The sequence below is a fragment of the Anomaloglossus baeobatrachus genome, chromosome 12, assembly GCF_048569485.1.
Source record: "Anomaloglossus baeobatrachus isolate aAnoBae1 chromosome 12, aAnoBae1.hap1, whole genome shotgun sequence".
NCBI classification, from domain to species: Eukaryota; Metazoa; Chordata; class Amphibia; order Anura; family Aromobatidae; genus Anomaloglossus; species Anomaloglossus baeobatrachus.
In genome coordinates this window covers 138,982,764-138,998,419 of record NC_134364.1, presented here as the reverse complement: position 1 = coordinate 138,998,419, position 15,656 = coordinate 138,982,764, and positions in this window count along the sequence as shown.

Genomic DNA, 15,656 nt, shown 5'->3' with positions numbered 1-15,656 from the left:
GGAGAGGGCAACCTGCATAGGGGCGGAGGAGAGGGCAACCTGCATAGGGGCGGAGCAGAGGGCAACCTGCATAGGGGCGGAGCAGAGGGTAACCTGCATAGGGGCGGAGCAGAGGGCAACCTGCATAGGGGCGGAGCAGAGGGCAACCTGCATAGGGGCGGAGCAGAGGGCAACCTGCATAGGGGCGGAGCAGAGGGCAACATGCATAGGGGCGGAGCAGAGGGCAACCTGCATAGGGGCGGAGCAGAGGGCAACCTGCATAGGGGCGGAGCAGAGGGCAACCTGCATAGGGGCGGAGCAGAGGGCAACCTGCATAGGGGCGGAGCAGAGGGCAACCTGCATAGGGGCGGAGGAGAGGGCAACCTGCATAGGGGCGGAGGAGAGGGCAACCTGCATAGGGGCGGAGGAGAGGGCAACCTGCATAGGGGCGGAGCAGAGGGCAACCTGCATAGGGGCGGAGCAGAGGGCAACCTGCATAGGGGCGGAGCAGAGGGCAACCTGCATAGGGGCGGAGCAGAGGGCAACCTGCATAGGGGCGGAGCAGAGGGCAACCTGCATAGGGGCGGAGCAGAGGGCAACCTGCATAGGGTCGTGTATTGCAAATATAAAAATGGCTATTTTGTGAGTCTATACATTATGTTAAACTATAACATATTGATTAATCAGACAGACAAAGTGTACATGGTTACAAAATCTTGTATATACTTAAGGATTTCTGTGTGTTTGTCTTGAATATACAGACAGACAATATACCATTGTAACAGAAACCTTATGATTTACTTACATCAAATATCTGATGGTTTTGTGTGTTTGCTATCCATTGAAATAGAAACTCTGATCTATTTAGTTCACAATCTGATGTTTTATGTGTTTGCTATATACACAGACAGACAATATATCCATTTACCTATCTCAAATACCTGATGTGTATTCTTGGGAGATTTGAATGTCTGTGGGTTTATTACCCCATTGTCTGATGTGTGGTGTACCTCTGATTCATCTATGCCCAATGACTGGCCATCAAAGGGCATGGATCAATAAGACTACAACACATTAACTTTAAGGCTTGTAATATTGTTCAAGCCTCTATAAGATCAGCTGAAGTATAGCACAGACATAAGCTCGTGTTTCCTGCCTCCGTGAGACGTCCGGGCAGTGATGTCCAGGAGTTCTCTGTCTATGTCCTGCTTCTCTGACCTCCAGACAGATGATGTCCAAAGCTCCTTGGTGATGTAAGTATATTTAACTGTACTTAACCTTTGTATGTTCAATATACAAAAGTGTACGCAATATCATACTTTTCCTTTAAGTTTGTATTTCACATTAACCTTTATAATAAAATTACTTATTTGCCTTCTTTAAAGCCGTATCTGAACCTTAGTGTTAAAAATATTAGCAAAACATTTGGCGCTGCGAGCAGGGTATACGCAGAAGGCTTTGAGTATTTTTGTTACTGTGATATTGCGTAAAATATGCCTCTTTTTAAGAAAAAAGTGGTTGTGAGTGAATGCATTGAGATTCCAGGTTGGGAACAGAGTCCCTATGATATTTTGGCAACCAAGTGGTCGCATAGTGTTGGTTTGAGTGAACCATGGGACAAATGTTTGAAAAATGCTGAACCTGTAGATGTGGTTGAATGCTTGCAGAAAGTGAAAGTGGAGAAAGGTAATGAATTGGGTGCTGTTGGTAGGCGTGGATGGATCCTGTTGTCTGCATATAGAAAACAGCATCAGGAAAAGATACGTATGGTAACAAAAGCTCAGGAATTAGAGAGGCAGTTGTGTGAGGTCCAGACTGCATTGGTCACAGCACAGTGTCAGAATAAGTGGTCAGTGCACAAGTGTGATGGATATCAGCATGATGCAGACAAGTCTGCTGTATGTATAGAGCAGTATAAATACAGAAAGAAGAGAGGGAAGGAGAATAGAAGGGAAGGAGCTTTGGCCATAGCCAACGCCGGGACAGAGGGGAACTCAGATGAGTGGAATGGTGACGCATGGAACTCATCTGATTCTGAAAACGTCCCCGATCCAGACCAGAAGGATGAACATGTCAGTGGGGAGAAGGAAAGTGATCCTCATCTTCACCCAATAAAAGTTCATCCTATATACCATAGACAAGTTGTAGAAACAGCTACAGGTAAACAGAACAGGAATATGGTACAGGATTGCAGTCAGCTTCATCATCATTTTTCACAAAGGCCAAATGAACCTTTGATAGCTTGGATCAGGGGTGGGCAATTAATTTTCCCATGGGGCCGCATGAGAAATTGGGATGGTTTTAGAGGGCCGGACTAATATAATTAACTCAGTTTTACCCAATACTGTATATAGCATATATACTATCCCTTCATATACAAACAGTAAGTTACGGACTGTGTGACCCCTCGTGGCCCTGCACGCACACATGTCCTTTATTTCTCTGGCAGCACGGGTGTCACACGGATCGCACACTGATGTGATCTGTGTGACATCAGTGTGACAAATACCAGAGAAAACACGGGTCTTTTTAATAAAAAGATTTTCTATATTTACCTCTCTCCAGCGCTGCTGTCTCTGGCTCTGCTGCCTCCCGCTCCTTATCGCTGGTAATTATACTCACTGAATATTCACTGCAGTGAGCAGCTGGAAGCAGGGACAGCGCTGGGGACCGCATCGCTGGGTGAGTATACAGGTGTGTCTGTATGTTGAGAACCTGGAAGCCGGAGCATCTCGGGGACTCGTCACAGTTCCCAATGAACTCTGATGAACCCATGAAGCTGTAGCGTGGGTGTCGCAGGATGGTCATCAAAGTTCATTGGAAACTCTGATGACCTCCTGGAGGTCACTGTGCTTGCAGAATACTCACCTGTCCCTGCGGTGATGTCCTCAACGGTGCTGTGCCCGGTGCTGTCATCGCGATGCTCCGGCTTCCAGGTCCTGAGTGCGGTGAATAATCAATGAATGAGCGGTGGTCAGGAGCTGGAGGCAGCAGAGCTGAAGAAAGCAGGTAAATATGGAAAATCTTTTTATTTCACAGACTCGTGTTTTCTCCGGTACCTGTTACATGTATGCAAACAGGTACCGGAGAAACGCAATCAGGCCCTGTAATGGCGGTATGGCGCTGCAGGGGGCGGGGAGAGAGCACGTGGTACCCGATGTAACTCCAGTACCACTCGCAGTTACGGGCTTTTCTCTCTGCACGCACGCACACATACATACACACACGCACACGCTATATACATATATACACAAACAATCCCCATATACTACATCACTACACCCCCATATACACCTGTAATATACATCACTGCACCCCCATATATACCTGTAATATACATCACTGCACTCCCATATACACCTGTAATATACATCACTGCACCCCCATATACACCTGTAATATACATCACTGCACCCCTATATACACCTGTAATATACATCACTACACCCCTATATACACCTGTAATATACATCACTACACCCCTATATACACTTGTAATATACATCACTACACCCCTATATACACCTGTAATATACATCACTGCACCCCCATATACACCTGTAATATACATCACTACACCCCCATATACACCTGTAATATACATCACTACACCCCCATATACACCTGTAATATACATCACTACACCCCTATATACACCTGTAATATACATCACTACACCCCTATATACATCTGTAATATACATCACTGCACCCCTATATACACCTGTAATATACATCACTGCACCCCTATATACACCTGTAATATACATCACTGCACCCCCATATACACCTGTAATATACATCACTACACCCCTATATACACCTGTAATATACATCACTGCACCCCTATATACACCTGTAATATACATCACTACACCCCTATATACACCTGTAATATACATCACTACACCCCTATATACACTTGTAATATACATCACTACACCCCTATATACACCTGTAATATACATCACTGCACCCCCATATACACCTGTAATATACATCACTACACCCCCATATACACCTGTAATATACATCACTACACCCCCATATACACCTGTAATATACATCACTACACCCCTATATACACCTGTAATATACATCACTACACCCCTATATACATCTGTAATATACATCACTGCACCCCTATATACACCTGTAATATACATCACTGCACCCCTATATACACCTGTAATATACATCACTACACCCCTATATACACCTGTAATATACATCACTACACCCCTATATACACTTGTAATATACATCACTGCACCCCCATATACACCTGTAATATACATCACTACACCCCTATATACACCTGTAATATACATCACTGCACCCCCATATACACCTGTAATATACATCACTACACCCCCATATACACCTGTAATATACATCACTGCACCCCCATATACACCTGTAATATACATCACTACACCCCTATATACACCTATAATATACATCACTACACCCCTATATACATCTGTAATATACATCACTACACCCCTATATACATCTGTAATATACATCACTGCACCCCTATATACACTTGTAATATATATCACTGCACCCCTATATACACTTGTAATATACATCACTACATCCACATATACACCTGTAATATACATCACTACACCCCTATATACATCTGTAATATACATCACTGCACCCCCATATACACCTGTAATATACATCACTGCACCCCCATATACACCTGTAATATACATCACTACACCCCTATATACACCTGTAATATACATCACTTCACCCCTATATACACCTGTAATATACATCACTACACCCCTATATACACCTGTAATATACATCACTACACCCCTATATACACTTGTAATATACATCACTACACCCCTATATACACCTGTAATATACATCACTGCACCCCCATATACACCTGTAATATACATCACTACACCCCTATATACACCTGTAATATACATCACTACACCCCTATATACACCTGTAATATACATCACTACACCCCCATATACACCTGTAATATACATCACTACACCCCCATATACACCTGTAATATACATCACTACACCCCTATATACACCTGTAATATACATCACTACACCCCTATATACATCTGTAATATACATCACTGCACCCCTATATACACCTGTAATATACATCACTGCACCCCTATATACACCTGTAATATACATCACTACACCCCTATATACACCTGTAATATACATCACTACACCCCTATATACACTTGTAATATACATCACTATACCCCTATATACACCTGTAATATACATCACTGCACCCCCATATACACCTGTAATATACATCACTACACCCCCATATACACCTGTAATATACATCACTGCACCCCCATATACACCTGTAATATACATCACTACACCCCTATATACACCTGTAATATACATCACTACACCCCTATATACATCTGTAATATACATCACTACACCCCTATATACATCTGTAATATACATCACTGCACCCCTATATACACTTGTAATATATATCACTGCACCCCTATATACACCTGTAATATACATCACTACACCCCTATATACATCTGTAATATACATCACTGCACCCCTATATACACTTGTAATATACATCACTACACCCCTATATACACCTGTAATATACATCACTACACCCCCATATACACTTGTAATATACATCACTTCACCCCCATATACACCTGTAATATACATCACTACACCCCTATATACACCTGTAATATACATCACTACACCCCTATATACACCTGTAATATACATCACTACACCCCTATATACACCTGTAATATACAGCACTGCACCCCCATATACACCTGTAATATACATCACTACACCCCTATATACACCTGTAATATACATCACTGCACCCCTATATACACCTGTAATATACATCACTGCACCCCTATATACACCTGTAATATACATCACTACACCCCTATATACACCTGTAATATACATCACTGCACCCCTATATACACCTGTAATATACATCACTACACCCCTATATACACCTGTAATATACATCACTGCACCCCTATATACACCTGTAATATACATCACTGCACCCCTATATACACCTGTAATATACATCACTACACCCCTATATACACTTGTAATATACATCACTGCACCCCTATATACACCTGTAATATACATCACCGCACCCCTATATACACTTGTAATATACATCACTACATCCACATATACACCTGTAATATACATCACTACACCCCTATATACATCTGTAATATACATCACTGCACCCCTATATACACTTGTAATATACATCACTACATCCACATATACACCTGTAATATACATCACTACACCCCTATATACATCTGAAATATACATCACTGCACCCCTATATACACTTGTAATATACATCACTACACCCCTATATACACCTGTAATATACATCACTACACCCCCATATACACTTGTAATATACATCACTACATCCACATATACATCACTACACCCCTATATACACCTGTAATATACATCACTGCACCCCTATATACACCTGTAATATACATCACTGCACCCCTATATACACCTGTAATATACATCACTACACCCCTATATACACCTGTAATATACATCACTACACCCCTATATACACCTGTAATATACATCACCACACCCCTATATACACCTGTAATATACATCACTACACCCCTATATACACCTGTAATATACATCACTATACCCCTATATACACCTGTAATATACATCACCACACCCCTATATACACCTGTAATATACATCACTACACCCCTATATACACCTGTAATATACATCACTACACCCCTATATACACTTGTAATATACATCACTACATCCACATATACATCACTAGACCCCTATATACTACACCTGTAAAACTACATTGCCATATACTACATCACTACACCCAAATATTACTCACCAGTTACCCCCTCCTCCCCTCCACTCCCCCCATTGTCCCCTCAGGTTACTAGTCACCACTCACCTTTCCCTCCTCAGACACCTCCGTACGGGCTCCCGCTGACATCCTCTTCTCTTGTACGGCCCCCCGCTGAGCTGCTTCCTCTCTCCGTACGGGCTCCGGCTGCTGCATTTTCTTCTCCTGCCGGGGCGGGAACTTTTCAAATGACACACACGCGCGCCGTACTGACGACATCAGGGCGCGCGCGTGTGTGTCACAGAGAAAGTGCCGGCAGGAAAAAGAGGACAGATTCCTGCGTTCCACTGCTGCACTGTACGGTGCTGCAGTATCTGTCCTCTGTTCCCTGCCGGCACGCAGCGTGTGATAAGGGCAATCTGACCACGGGCCGCCCGGAGCCTGGAGCTCCGGACAATAGGTCAGATTGCCCTCATCAGTGACCGGCCAGCAAGGACGCCCGGAGCCAGGCGGGCCGGTCACAGAGAGTAGGCGGGCCGGATGTGGCCCGCGGGCCGCCTCTTGCCCAGGTCTGGCTTGGATAGTCAGATTATGGGAGACGGGGGCTCATGGAGTACAGCTGGATGCTGTGGATGGCCCAAAGTTTGTTCAACTCAGCCATGAGCCTGTAGTGAAGGAGGCATTTTGTTCCTTGATAGTTCAGCGACCACATGTGGTGTGTAGTATGTTGGATGTTGTGGCTATGGCATTGCAGCATAAATACCCATCTGAGGCGGACTGGCCGCCCAATGAAAAACCATGGTTTACATTGAAAGATTGTGCTCGGAGATTGAAGGAGGAGGCTATGAAAAATGCTATTTCAGCAAGTACATATGACGATTCCATGCAAGTTATTGTAAGTGTTTCTATTAGAAATTGTATCATTAGAAATGCCCCTCCAGCTTATAAACATGTCATGATGGCATTAATGAGAAATCAGACTGGGAAACCAATCTCTAATACATTGGAGGTGATCCGACAGTTAGGGGGTCTGGGAGAATGGGGTCCCAAACAGAGAGATCGGCTTAATTTTGAAGAACAGTGTAACAATGTCAAAAGTAGTAAAAATCGTAGATCCCGCGTTACCAGGAGAGATATGTTTATGGCCCTGATAAAGGATGGTGTTCCCTGGGATAAAATAGACGGGATTAGTACTGACGAGATGTGGAAATTGTATCAAAGAAGGGAATTTTGTTTACTTACCGTAAATTCCTTTTCTTCTAGCTCCAATTGGGAGACCCAGACAATTGGGTGTATAGCTTCTGCCTCCGGAGGCCACACAAAGTATTACACTTAAAAGTGTAAAGCCCCTCCCCTTCTGCCTATACTCTCCCCCGTGCATCACGGGCTCCTCAGTTTTGGTGCAAAAGCAGTAAGGAGGAAATTTATAAATTGGTTTAAAGTAAATTCAATCCGAAGGAAATTCGGAAAACTGAAAACCATTCAACATGAACAACATATGTACACAAAAAAACAACAGCCCGAAGGGAACAGGGGCGGGTGCTGGGTCTCCCAATTGGAGCTAGAAGAAAAGGAATTTACGGTAAGTAAACAAAATTCCCTTCTTCTTTGTCTCTCCATTGGGAGACCCAGACAATTGGGACGTCCAAAAGCAGTCCCTGGGTGGGTAAAATAATACCTCGTAATAGAGCCGTAAAACGGCCCCTTCCTACAGGTGGGCAACCGCCGCCTGAAGGACTCGCCTACCTAGGCTGGCATCTGCCGAAGCATAGGTATGCACCTGATAGTGTTTCGTGAAAGTGTGCAGGCTCGACCAGGTAGCCGCCTGACACACCTGCTGAGCCGTAGCCTGGTGCCGCAAAGCCCAGGACGCACCCACGGCTCTGGAAGGATGGGCCTTCAGCCCTGAGGGAACCGGAAGCCCAGAAGAACGGTAGGCTTCGAGAATTGGTTCCTTGATCCACCGAGCCAGGGTTGATTTGGAAGCCTGTGACCCTTTACGCTGACCAGCGACAAGGACAAAGAGTGCATCCGAGCGGCGCAGGGGCGCCGTACGGGAAATGTAGAGTCTGAGTGCTCTCACCAGATCTAACAAGTGCAAATCCTTTTCACATTGGTGAACTGGATGAGGACAAAAAGAAGGTAAGGAGATATCCTGATTGAGATGAAAGGGGGATACCACCTTAGGGAGAAATTCCGGAACCGGACGCAGAACCACCTTGTCCTGGTGAAACACCAGGAAAGGAGCTTTGCATGACAGCGCTGCTAGCTCAGACACTCTCCGAAGTGATGTGACTGCTACTAGGAAGACCACTTTCTGCGAAAGGCGTGAAAGAGAAATATCCTTCATAGGCTCGAAAGGTGGTTTCTGAAGAGCCATCAGCACCCTGTTCAGATCCCAGGGTTCTAACGGACGCTTGTAAGGAGGGACTATGTGACAAACCCCCTGCAGGAACGTGCGTACCTGAGGAAGTCTGGCTAGGCGCTTCTGAAAAAACACAGAGAGCGCTGAGACTTGTCCCTTAAGGGAGCCGAGCGACAAACCCTTTTCCAATCCGGATTGAAGGAAGGAAAGAAAAGTGGGCAAGGCAAATGGCCAAGGGGTAAAACCCTGATCAGAGCACCAGGATAAGAATATCCTCCACGTCCTGTGGTAGATCTTGGCGGACGTTGGTTTCCTGGCCTGTCTCATAGTGGCAATGACCTCTTCAGATAACCCTGAAGACGCTAGGATCCAGGACTCAATGGCCACACAGTCAGGTTGAGGGCCGCAGAATTCAGATGGAAAAACGGCCCTTGAGACAGCAAATCTGGTCGGCCTGGTAGTGCCCACGGTTGACCCACCGTGAGATGCCACAGATCCGGATACCACGACCTCCTCGGCCAGTCTGGAGCGACGAGAATGGCGCGGCGGCAGTCGGACCTGATCTTGCGTAACACTCTGGGAAGCAGTGCCAGAGGAGGAAACACATAAGGCAGTTGAAACTATGACCAATCCTGAACTAAGGCGTCTGCCGCCAGAGCTCTGTGATCGTGAGACCGTGCCATGAATGCCGGGACCTTGTTGTTGTGCCGGGACGCCATTAGGTCGACGTCCGGCATCCCCCAGCGGCAACAGATCTCCTGAAACACGTCCGGGTGAAGGGACCATTCCCCTGCGTCCATGCCCTGGCGACTGAGAAAGTCTGCTTCCCAGTTTTCTACGCCCGGGATGTGAACTGCGGATATGGTGGAGGCTGTGGCTTCCGCCCACAGCAGAATCCGCCGGACTTCCTGGAAGGCTTGCCGACTGCGTGTTCCGCCTTGGTGGTTGATGTATGCCACCGCGGTGGAGTTGTCCGACTGAACTCGGATCTGCTTGCCTTCCAGCCACGGCTGGAATGCTTTTAGGGCAAGATACACTGCCCTTATCTCCAGAACATTGATCTGAAGGTGAGGCTGGCTGAGTCCAGGTACCCTGAGCCCTGTGGTGGAGAAAGACCGCTCCCCACCCTGACAGACTCGCGTCCGTCGTGACCACCGCCCAGGATGGGGGAAGGAAGGATTTCCCCTTCGACAATGAAGTGGGAAGAAGCCACCACCGAAGGGAGGCTTTGGCTGACTGAGAAAGGGAGACGTTCCTGTCGAGGGACGTCGACTTCCTGTCCCATTTGCGGAGAATGTCCCATTGAAGAGGACGCAGATGAAACTGCGCAAAAGGAACTGCCTCCATTGCTGCCACCATCTTCCCTAGGAAGTGCATGAGGCGCCTCAAGGGGTGTGACTGACCTTGAAGGAGAGATTGCACCCCTGTCTGTAGTGAACGCTGTTTGTCCAGCGGAAGCTTCACTATCGCTGAGAGAGTATGAAACTCCATGCCTAGATATGTCAATGATTGGGCCGGTGTCAGATTTGACTTTGGGAAATTGATGAGCCACCCGAATCTCTGGAGAGTCTCCAGAGCAACGTTCAGGCTGTGTTGGCATGCCACTCGAGAGGGTGCCTTGACAAGCAGATCGTCTAAGCAAGGGATCACCGAGTGACCCTGAGAGTGTAGGACTGCGACCACTGTTGCCATGACCCTGGTGAAGACCCGTGGGGCTGTCGCCAGGCCGAAAGGCAGTGCCACGAACTGAAGGTGTTCGTCCCCTATGGCGAAACGCAGGAAGCGCTGATGCTCTGGCGCAATCGGTACGTGGAGATAAGCATCTTTGATGTCGATTGATGCTAGGAAATCTCCTTGGGACATTGAGGCGATGACGGAGCGGAGCGATTCCATCCGGAACCGCCTGGTTTTTACGTGTTTGTTGAGCAGTTTTAGGTCCAGAACAGGACGGAAAGAACCGTCCTTTTTTGGCACCACAAACAAGTTGGAGTAAAAACCGTGACCCTGTTGCTGAAGAGGAACAGGGATCACCACTCCTTCTGCCTTCAGAGTGCACACCGCCTGCAGAAGAGCATCGGCTCGCTCGGGGGGGGGAGATGTTCTGAAGAATCGAGTCAGAGGACGAGAGCTGAACTCTATCCTGTAACCGTGAGACAGAACGTCTCTCACCCAACGGGCTTGTACCTGTGGCAGCCAGGCGTCGCAAAAGCGGGAGAGCCTGCCACCGACCGAGGATGCGGTGTGAAGAGGCCGAAAGTCATGAGGAGGCCGCTTTGGGAGCGGTTCCTCCGGCGGTCTTTTTAGGACGTGACTTAGACCGCCATGAATCGGAGTTCCTCTGATCCTTCTGCGGCCTGTTGGACGAGGAGAATTGAGACCTGCCCGCGGGCCGAAAGGACCGAAACCTCGATTGTACCTTCCGTTATTGAAATCTGTTTGGTTTGGACTGGGGTAAGGATGAGTCCTTTCCCTTGGATTGTTTAATGATTTCATCCAATCGCTCACCAAACAGGCGGTCGCCAGAAAATGGCAAACCGGTTAAGAACTTTTTGGAAGCAGAGTCTGCCTTCCATTCACGTAGCCACATGGCCCTGCGGACTGCCACCGAATTGGCGGAAGCTACCGCCGTACGGCTCGCAGAGTCCAGGACAGCATTAATGGCGTAGGACGCAAACGCCGACGCCTGAGAGGTTAATGACACCACCTGCGGAGCAGAGGCACGTGTGACTGCATTAATCTGCGCGTGACAAGCTGAGATAGCTTGGAGTGCCCATACGGCTGCGAATGCTGGAGCAAAAGACGCGCCGATAGCTTCATAGATGGATTTTAACCAGAGCTCCATCTGTCTGTCAGTGGCATCTTTGAGTGAAGCCCCATCTTCCACTGCAACTATGGATCTAGCCGCCAGTCTGGAGGCTGGAGGATCCACCTTGGGACACTGAGCCCAGCCCTTGACAACGTCAGGGGGAAAGGGATAACGTGTGTCCTTAAGGCGCTTAGAAAAGCGCTTATCTGGACAAGCTCGGTGCTTCTGGACTGCCTCTCTGAAGTCGGAGTGATCCAGAAACGTACTCATTGTACGCTTGGGAAACCTAAAACGGAATTTCTCCTGCTGAGAAGCTGACTCCTCAATTGGAGGAGCTGGGGGAGAAAGATCCAACACCTGATTGATGGACGCTATAAGGTCATTCACTATGGCGTCCCCTTCAGGTGTATCTAGGTTGAGAGCGGCCTCAGGATCAGAATCCTGATCTGCCACCTCCGCTTCATCCTCTAGAGAGTCCTCCTGCTGAGACCCTGAGCAGTGTGATGAGGTCGAGGGGGGCTCCCAGCGAGCCCGCTTAGGCGGTCTGGGACTGCGGTCCGTGTCAGAGACCTCACCTTGGGACCTATGAGTCACCCCAGGAGCACTTTGCTGCTCCAACTGAGGGGGGCCTGGGGTCAATGATTCAACAGTGCCCGGGGCCTGTGTTACCGGTCTGGACTGCAAGGCCTCTAGTATCTTAGCAGACCATTTATCCATACTCTCAGAAAGTTTGTCAGCGAATACTGCAAACTCCGTCCCTGTCACCTGGACAGTGGTAGCAGGTGGTTCCACTTGGGCCACCAGTGGCAGAGGCTCCGGCTGAGTAAGTGCCACAGGGACCGAGCATTGCACACAATGAGGGTAGGTGGAACCTGCCGGTAGCATAGCCGCACATGAGGTACAGGTTGCAAAGTAAGCCTGTGCTTTGGCACCCTTGCTTTTTGCGGACGACATGCTGTTGTCCCCTCTGAGTACAATCCAGGAGGGTATATAGCCAAAAACCAACAGTGCGACCGTACAGAGTAAATGTATAGCATATAAGCATAAATATATATATATACACTTCAGCGCCCAGGGGGGCCAGCACCTATAACAGGTGCGGCTTACCGACCGCTCAAAGCGGTTGTGTGACCACCAGATCCCTGCCTGGGCCTCCCAGAGCCGTGTTGTCTCTCCTCTCCAGCGTCAGAGGTGCTGACAGGAATGGCTGCCGGCGTTCTGTGAGGAGGAGGGGGCCGTGGGCGTGCCTGTAAAAGTGCGGGAATCTGGTGCCCCACTGTGCTGAGTGAGGGGAGAGGAGGATACAAAGTATGCTCCAGCCCTCAGCGCTGACGTCCAGTGCAGCGTCCCTCCCTTCCCCTGACTGGCAGGCCCGGGGGCGGGAGTATGCGGTACTAGGCCGCAGAAGCCGGGGACTAAAGTTACAAGCGCGGCCGGCAAACAAGCGCGGTCAGCGCGGTAGTCCCGGCGCACTAACACACCCAGCAGTGCTGCAGCGTGTATGACACAAGCGCTCCATGCGCCGTCCCCAAGGGGACACAGAGTACCTCACAGTAGCAGGGCCTTGTCCCTGACGATACCCGGCTCCTGTCCAGCAGATTCCCCAGGGGCTGCGGAGGGAGCACGGTCCCAGTGTCTGGAGACCGATTAGGATCCCACTTCACCCAGAGCCCTTAAGGGATGGGGAAGGAAAACAGCATGTGGCTCCTGCCTATGTACCCGCAATGGGTACCTCAACCTTAACAACACCGCCGACCAGAGTGGGGTGAGAAGGGAGCATGCTGGGGGCCCTGATATGGGCCCTCTTTTCTTCCATCCGACATAGTCAGCAGCTGCTGCTGACTAAAATGTGGAGCTATGCGTGGATGTGTGCCTCCTTCGCACAAAGCATAAAAACTGAGGAGCCCGTGATGCACGGGGGGGTGTATAGGCAGAAGGGGAGGGGCTTTACACTTTTAAGTGTAATACTTTGTGTGGCCTCCGGAGGCAGAAGCTATACACCCAATTGTCTGGGTCTCCCAATGGAGCGACAAAGAAAGAGAAAATTGTATCAAAGGAGATGACTCAATAAAAAGTCCGGGGTTTCACATAATAAAAAGATTCTGAATCTCCACAGCGCAGGCGAAACAGGACACGGGGAGAAAGAGGGCCACTGTCTCATCGTCACCAGCAAAGCCCACACCACCGGGGGTGGAGGATCTTTATGCTGAAATCAAATGTATAGTGCAGGAAATCAAAGCCCACCAGAAGAGGTCATCATCATCTTCCACCAAGATGTCTCCATCTGAAATGGAAGCTAGATGGGGGAAAAGATAAGGGTAATATTGAGACCACAGAGGAGATTGCCACCAATACACAATGTACAGAGATATGTAAAGAGATAAGTATTACAAAAGCCATTCCTGCTCATAAACAATACAGAGCCATCCAAATGTTCACAAAGGAGAGACTGGAAACCAGCAGGATCCCTGTGTTCAGTCTATTGGAAGGGCAATTATTTTTGCTATTGTTTGGTTGGTCATATATTTGCATACCCATGCTGCTAATTAATACAGCACAATATACCAATATGGTTGGGTAAATAGTGAGCTTTTTTGGCTCTCCAGTTAGATGTGAATCTTTTTGCATATGGATAATGGACTGGATAAAATTGTGTTTTGTGCATTATTTGAGCTTATATGCTAATCATGTTTGTGCTTTCTTTTTAGACTGGAGACCAGAGTTTTACATGTTATTAGAGCAATCAGGCTAAAACAATGAAACAAGTAATCATCCCATTGTGAAGAATGGGTATTGTATTTACCTAATGGTTGTTGTTTGTTTTATGTGTATGTTCAATCAGGACCACAATAGGCTTGTAAATGCCCTCTCAGTATGAAGGTCTCATAAGGTCCAGTCACACTAAGCAACTTACCAGCGATCCCAACAACGATAGGGATCGCTGGTAAGTTGCTAGGAGGTTGCTGGTGAGATGTCACACTGCGACGCTCCAGCGATCCCACCAGCAACCTGACCTGGCAGGGATCGCTGGAGCGTCGCTACACGAGTTGCTGGTGAGCTCACCAGCAACCAGCCACACGTGCAGAGAGCAGGGAGCAGCGCACACTGAGCGCTGGCTCCCTGCTCTCCTAGTACAGCACACATCGGGTTAATTACCCGATGTGTGCTGCAGCTAAATGTGCACAGAGCAGGGAGCAGCGCACAATGCTTAGCGCTGGCTCCCTGCTCTCCTGGCTACAGCACACATCGGGTTAATTAACCCGATGTGTCCTGCAGCTACATGTGCACAGAGCAGGAGCCGGCACTGACAGTGAGAGCGGAGGAGGCTGGTATCAAAGGTAAATATCGGGTAACCAAGGACAGGGCTTCTTGGTTACCCGATGTTTACATTGGTTACCAGCCTCCGCAGAATCCGGCTCCTGCTGCCTGCACATTTAGTTGTTGCTGTCTCGCTGTCACACACAGCGATCTGTGCTTCACAGCGGGACAGCAACAACTAAAAAATGGCCCAGGAAATTCAGCAACAACCAACGACCTCACAGCAGGGGCCGGGTTGTTGCTGGATGTCACACACAGCAACATCGCTAGCAACGTCACA